The sequence below is a fragment of the Pteropus vampyrus genome, unplaced genomic scaffold (assembly GCF_000151845.1).
Source record: "Pteropus vampyrus isolate Shadow unplaced genomic scaffold, Pvam_2.0 Scaffold249, whole genome shotgun sequence".
NCBI classification, from domain to species: domain Eukaryota; kingdom Metazoa; phylum Chordata; class Mammalia; order Chiroptera; family Pteropodidae; genus Pteropus; species Pteropus vampyrus.
In genome coordinates, this window is record NW_011889030.1 from 417,883 (window position 1) to 425,586 (window position 7,704).

General features: G+C 34.3%; 1 pseudogene; it reads left to right on the forward strand.

Moving 5' to 3' along the window:
* The first annotated feature begins 528 nt into the window (after window positions 1-528).
* LOC111729152 lies at window positions 529-647 on the forward strand (annotated as a pseudogene).
* Window positions 648-7,704: the final 7,057 nt, after the last annotated feature.

The window sequence follows — 7,704 nt, forward strand, 5'->3', positions numbered from 1 at the left end:
ATATTGAGGTTTAAATTCAGATCTTGGCAATGTTTGTAAAGAAAATTGGATTCACATCACATTAGAAAGTTCAAGCCCCAAGTGCCTAGATATTACAGCTTTCGTATAAAATTGGAGGAATAAGGAACCTTACTGGGGAATTAGCATCTTAGAAATAAGGTTCTAATCCATCATGACATTGATTTGGTTCAGTTGTAGGTGTTCTTTCCAATTATCACTTTACCCAGATAATAAAAGCCTACCTATACTTTGAAATAAATGGTAGCATTTGAACATTTCTTTCAGTATTTTTGTTCTAGTTCACTATATACATTAGAGCATCAGTGTAATATCATTCCAAACTTATGAAGGGGCCAACTATGGCGTTTCAGAAATACTTTATATCAGAGTATAAAGTTCAAGACATAAGCTCTAGGTCTATTTACCATTGTTTCCTAGTGCCCCATTCTGGCACATAGTTTGTACCTAATAAAAATTTAAAAATATATATTTGGCATAGTAGACATCAACTAAATTTTTATCCTCTCTGTCTACGGCCATGCTACCCTGAATGTTCCCAATCTCGTCTGATCTTGGAAGTTAAGCAGGGTTGGACCTGGTTGGTACTTGGAGGGGAGACCATCTAAGAAGACTAGGTAATATAAGCATAAAAAATAAAATGATAAGAGATTGTAAGCTGACAAGGTCCTTGCATCCTTGCAATCTGTGAGGTCAACCAAGAGTTGCCTCACCTAAAATCAATCAATCAATCAATCAATCAATCAATAGATAGATAGATAAATCTTTATCCTCTCAACTCTAGAAAGAAGTTGATGAATAACTTCTAAAGTTCAATAAGAAGAGTCTATGTAAATTCTTGTCCTAATCTTCCATATAGCTACACTCAGGTTAGAATATAAGACAGAATTGAAGAAAAATAAAAATATAGAAAAAAAGTGAAACATTGCAAGAGTAATGCAAAAAATTTTAGAGATTATAGTATTATGACATATAGATATGTGTTTTAAATTGATGATAGACATAGAATAAAGTTTAGAAAGAGGTAAGTTTTACTTGGGTGTTCATTAATAGTATATGAAAATATTATTTTAACTATTAGCAAGCAATTTTTAAAATTTTCTTGTGCACCATGCTTTCCTATTGCACTTCTGCCTTGAGCATCAAGATCTCAGACATAATTATTGTCACAGAAGGAAGACAAAGAAAAAGAATCAACATTCAGCATTAGACTTTAAAAGCAAGCAGCAAAGGCCCATTTTAGAGACCAAAATTGTGAAAGCCATAGTTTACTTTGAAGAAATCTTGTTGTTGTTGTTGTTGTTCTTGTGTTTTTGTTTTGTCACTGTTGTTTTATGTATCAAAATGCAAAACTCCAAAGGAAAAGCATTTATTGATAAGTAGTGAATTGATTGAGTAGATGCAGAGAGATGAGAACCAACTCTCAGGAAAGCATTACAAAAGTATCAATTAAAGCTAGGTACACCTCTTCTGTCATTCTCCAACTCAGAGATGAAGATGAAATAAGCTAAAGGAATAAAAGGAATCTAAAAATAGCCTAACCATTCATTCATTGGGAGAGAAAAGGAGAGCAAGAGTCAAAAAACCTTCCCTCCTTAATATAATTCACCTACCGACAATGCAACCAATCTCTTTTTTGAGGCCTTCTTAATATCTGCATGAACCCCTGGTCCAAACAGACAGGGCTGTCATGCATTAACTGTGAAGGCAGATAAAACTAATGAATTTTGTGAATCATGGTCATCACGTGCAATTAGGCATCCACTGCTCTCCTAGAGAACAACTCATCACCAAATAAAGGATGTGACGTTTAAGTAGGATTCATCTGAGAAGTGCCATCTCTCTAATTGCAAATCATAAACAGGTGGCACTCATTTCCCATTTCTCTTGAGAAGTCACCAAAAATATCATAGCATTTCAACTGAGCTTCAGTTGAAAATAAATGTTCATTTCATTATCTCCTTAAGCATTAGAGGATGGGAAAAAAGAGGAGAAATTAACTGTCTGCTATTTTCTTTTTATAGTTTTGACAGAAGTAGAACCCCAATCAACTGATGGACAATGGCAAAAAGAGACACTAAAGTTATATTAGGAATGTCTGCAACCTATTATTCAGGCTCCATGTTGAACAGATGTCTCAGCATTTTCAAAGAAGATTTAGAACATTATAGAGTAGGACAGTCATGCAGCAGCCCAGGTAAAGAAAAACCTATGAGAAATCAAAGTCATAGAAAGATCTGTGAGGAATATAACTCAACCCAATATACTGACTAAAGTCATATCTTTATCACTGGAATTGTTCCAGAAAGTCACAGATAATTTACAAAACTTACAGGAAATTTGAATTATATAATAATCTTTAGCCTACTGCATGAGTAACAGATAACTTTCCAGAGTCTAGCAAATCCAGTGGTGGACAGAGCGAATGGTAGTGGCATTGAAGGGAGATAAAAAAAAAATCCAGCAATCATTTTTTTTTTTAATCACCACACCTAATAACCACTTTATGTTCATTATGTGAAAAAAAGAGAAAAGAAAATAGCTTGACATCTGGCCAGCCTCCTCACTCTGAGGAATTATGCTCAGTTCTGGGCCTTTAAAATACGCAGATTGGCTTATTAAATTTGGAAAAGGCTGAGGCCTAGCTTAAAGCATGTGGAGTTCACCTTGAAAGAAGGCCCTTTAAAAAATTATAATCCTGTATGGAAGTAACTTAAGTGTCCTACGATAGATGATTGGCTAAAGAAGCTGTGGTACATATATACAATGGAATATTGCTCAACCATAAGAAGAAATGAAATACTGCCATTTGCAACAACATGGATGGACCTTGAAATAATCATACTAAGCGAAATAAGCCAGACAGAAAAGATTGGCAATCACATGATATTATATAAGTGGTATATAAACCTAAAAGCAACAAATGAACAAGACAAATAAACAGAGACTCATGGACATGGACAATGGACTAGAGGTTACCAGGAGAGAGGGAGGAGGGATAAAGGGGAAAATAAAATGGTAAAAAATATAATAAATAAATAAATAAATAAATAAATAAATAAATAAGTAAATAAATATAATCCTGAACATTTACTATGTCCTATTGCTACTGAGGCTTGTTACCTCTGTGGGCTCTACTTCAGTCCTTATTAGTTAGGATCATTAACCTGGGTAAATTTCAGTATTTTTAGCTACATATTAGAGATTAAAAATAATAAACACTTCTATTGGAATTGTTATTATTAATGACTTTATTAATATAAAACATCTTAGCACAGTAACAGCCACATAAAAGTGTGATTGTCATTATTAATACTAGCTTTGTGTTGGTGACTGTGCATTTGAAGAAACACGCATGTCTGAGACTTTATAGACTGACTCAAACAAAGAAAGACCTTCACCAATTAGCCTTGCTAAAGTTTCTGGTAGTTTCTTGAATCTTTTTTGTGGATGTGCATGTTTTACTCCTCTCCTTTCCTTGTGGGACAGAAGTCTTAAGGTTGTGTGCCTTTTGCCAGTAAGATAGAGGTGTGTTGGCCATGATAAGCCACCTGCCCCTTTTAACATTCAACTCCTCTCCTTTCCTCTTGATGTACAAAATTCAGAATTGAATGTCTTCTAATATCACAGAGCCATGCCTCTACCAAAGCCACCCTCCCCTTTTCCTTAGGACAGTGCACTAAAATTCTAGGACATTAGGTTGAAGTTCCACTTCTCCTAAATGAGAATTCTCAAGACTATGTACCTTCTTTCAGTTTTGCAGAGCCACATCAACTGCTGAAAGCTGCCTGCTCCTTTGCTTTGTTTTTAGCCGTTTAGGGTGTTAGAACTATGCAAGTTCTCTCTGCATTCTGGGTGAGATGAGACCATAGCAGGTCTCTTTGCCAGTGCCCTGAGATTGGATGCTCACCTCTCTCTCTCTTTCCCCACTCCAAGGAGAAATTGCAGGTTGAGATTTCTCTTGGTGCGGAGCTACTCTGACTAAGGGGAAGGACTCCCACAGGTAAAATGAAACTGTTCTTATCCATTTTAATGTGGCTATTGTCAGTTTTGTAGTCATCTAGGGTACTAAAACTTCTTAACTTGATTCTGGAATTTCATAAATGTATTCAGTTTTTATAGTTATTAAATTAGTGCTTCTGTGGGAGGATGAGGGTTGGAACTTCCTAATCTGCTATCTTGCTGATGTCATTCCCACTAATTTAACTCAATTTCTGCTCTCTAAATCAGAACAGAGTAAGAGGAATGTCTGTAGTGAGATAAAATGATGTTTAATTTATTTTATAATATTATGTCATCAAAAGTAGTTTTAATAGATGCTCATTTTAATCTACTTTGAATCTGTTGATAGACTCTACTCCAGGCTTATGATACCCTAATTGAAAGTCACCCTACTCATCATTAGAAGAAACATTATTCTTTACCCCAACGCTCAATTTTGAGGCAGAATAACACCACTGAAAATATAATCACCAAATATCTTAGATGAGTGAAAAAGCTCACTCACTCCCTTGTTCTCTAAGCCATTTCAATTACATGATTTCTTCTATATTTGTCAAGTGAGTTTATACATTTTTGATACTCCCTCAGAACATACCAGAACTTTAAACCTGGAAAATCATATTACTACTATTCCCTCTAGGTCCACATAGATTATTTTAAGTATCAGAACACGAGTGTTTAAGTGTTCTTGGACAATGACAATGATCGTACAATTATAATCAAGGTTAAACCCACATATCTTTGAAAATATGTAGGTAGAAATATATTTATGGAAATCTATTAATCTAAACATTAATATGGAAAAAAAACTTCTGAGGTCATATGACCCTGCATTTTCTTACATCTTCTGGTCTTTAAGATATAAGAGTCTAATCTTGAGTTTCTCGGTAAGATGACTCACAGCTTATCCAAATGAAGCACTCTACTGTTATGGACCAATGGTTCCCTGAGAAGCTTCAGGAAACCACATTATGGGGAAGCTGGATTTAAACTGAAAAATGAATTATGCTGCAATAGACAGAATCAATTCTATCTTTTTGTACAGAAGCCAGCTACATCTATTACTGAGTAGGATACTCAATGATTCCACTTCAAGTGACATTAAAAAAAAAAAAAAGAACAAGAGATGTCAAAGAAAAACTATATTTTTGGAAGTAGAATCTACATTTTGTTGTTAATTTGAATTTCTTATCACCAAATTTCATGACCTCAATTTCATTATGAAAATCTACTTTGAATGAATTCAATAACTGGAAAATTAAAGTTCAACTATAACCATATTTAATATCTTATTTGATTTAGGTCTTAAATATTTTAATTATTCAATGTGATAAAAAAAAAAAAATCTTGCAATAAAATTCCCTACAAGAAACACATTACAAAACTCTCTACCCAAACTGTGTTTAAAATGTTGTATCTTCTACCCACTTAACTATGCATTCGCCCATTCCTTACCCACTCACTAACTACCCCTGCACCATGCCCATTCCATTTTCCACTCTATCAAGTTTGTAAACCATATTCTCTTTTTACTTAATATCAGGCTTTCAGTGTATTCCATAAAGAGCAGTTTGCTCTTAAATATACAACAAAGAACTTTGTGTATTTATTTTTCTACAAGGTAAACATTCTAGGAAAATCTCCAAAGGATGTCCCTAACACTTTTTTGTGTCCAAAATGTATCTTTGTGGTTTTTCCTTTCTTGAAGTTTGTGGAAGTCAAGTTGCACATTTGTTTTGGGGGGAGAAAAAGTACCCTAAAAATTAAAATGAGAGAATACTGGCTGAGCATCCCTATCCACAATCTCTGTGGTTCAACACAGTCTGGTTGAGAAAAGCTGAGACATGATGGAGTTCTTGGCTTTTGCCATCACCTTGTTTGCTGGTGCTCTGGTGCTCTCTAAGAAGTCACTTCCTTCACCTCCTCCCCATTACTTAATGTAGTCAAAACACTCATTATTGATTAACATACTTTTGAGAAATATAAGTTCACCATTTAATATTGGAATCAGAAATAGAAATGCTAGTCTAGTTGAAAAGACAGACAAATAAACACACATTTTCAATCTATGAGAAGCAAGTTTGAGATACTATGAGTCAGAAAAATAACACTTTTTCTGGCTATTTTAGTCTTAAGGGTAACCAAGAGGGCTTAAAGATCCCCTCAGTTTGATTAAACTTTAGACAGCTTTCTTCCTGACTTTAAACTCTTGACTTACTTTTTCTTAGTGCACTTAAGAAAATGTGATTGTAAATCCTTTCTCTGTCCCTACAAGGTGTAAATATTCTCACAACCCTTTTATAACCTACATAAACCTTTGTCAAAGACCTGGGAACCATCACTTTAAAATGTAATCAAGAAAGATATGACCCCTATCTCCCAGTCTATGTAGGGGAGTAGGAGCCTAACTTAGATCAGCACCAATTAGCCAGCACAAATGTTCTAATCATATTAACTAACTTTCTCCCATAACATCTTCCAGTATTTTTCCATTAGCTCACCTCAGCCTTTAAAAATTCTCCCATTCTTTGTTTCAGAGGAGTTGAATTTAATCTCTCTCCATTATTGCAATATTCTTGAATACAGTCTCCCTTTCTTGTTTAACATGTCCAGCATATTTTTTTTTTTTGACAAGAGTCGCCAAATATAAAATCCCAAAACAAAATTTGGAAACAAGATAAATATTTGAAGCAAGATAAATAAGCACTATCATAGTTGCAGGAATTTGGCAATTTCTAGGGGCTGGGTTATTTCCTCCTTTTTTTCTGAAAAAGAGCACAAAGCACTGTTCATTATTGCTAGACCCTTTTTATTTGTCCTAGCAGCTATCCAGAGCATGAAGGAAATCTCTAGTATGAAAAGGAGAGAACATGCTTCATCCCCACCTGGATTTTTTTAATGTTCTCTTTACACATGTATCCACTACCTTTTACAACCCAATTGTAAAATTCTCTCATATTATTTCAGGCCTCTGGCCTTTCCGTTCTGTAAATTCTTTTTTTTTTTTTTTCTTTTTTAACTTGAGCAATTATTAAGAGATTTTACATTTTATTGCCTAGACTAATTTTTTAATGCATTTCTTTAGCCTCCACATCTCAACTCATAATGCATTCCTTTACCGTGGTCTTTTTTAAACAGAACATAGTGTAAACATTTCCAAGGCTTGGTCATACCAATTTTTTCTGGAGGACAAATTCTAGGACAAGATTGCTAAAAGTAGTCTTAATTATTTCTTAGATTTATGCTCTCTCTTCCAAAGAGAGTCTCCTCTTTGATTCCTTTTTTCAGTACCACACCAACCCTAGGATAATATCGTTGGCCTTGTCTCTTTTTCCTCAAATGGGTAAAGAAACTAAATGCTCCTTTATTTTCCCTCATCAAATGAAAGATATTGTATATTACATATGTCTCATGGCAAACCAAAAGGAAAATTAACTACAATGATGGAAAGTTAAAAAGGATAGAGCCATTTGGTTTGTACTGTTCATATTTGAATTTTAACAAAATTTATAAAACATAAAAATGAGTTGTTTTCATCAAAGACAAATAATGTAGTGCTCCTCCTCCTTCTTGGTCTTCCTCTTGTCCCCTGATATAGCACTGAGGATCTTTCATTAAACTTTAGGTCATTGAGAAACTCAAGTTGAAAGCTATTAATCTAGAAGTTTAGAGTCACAGTGGTAA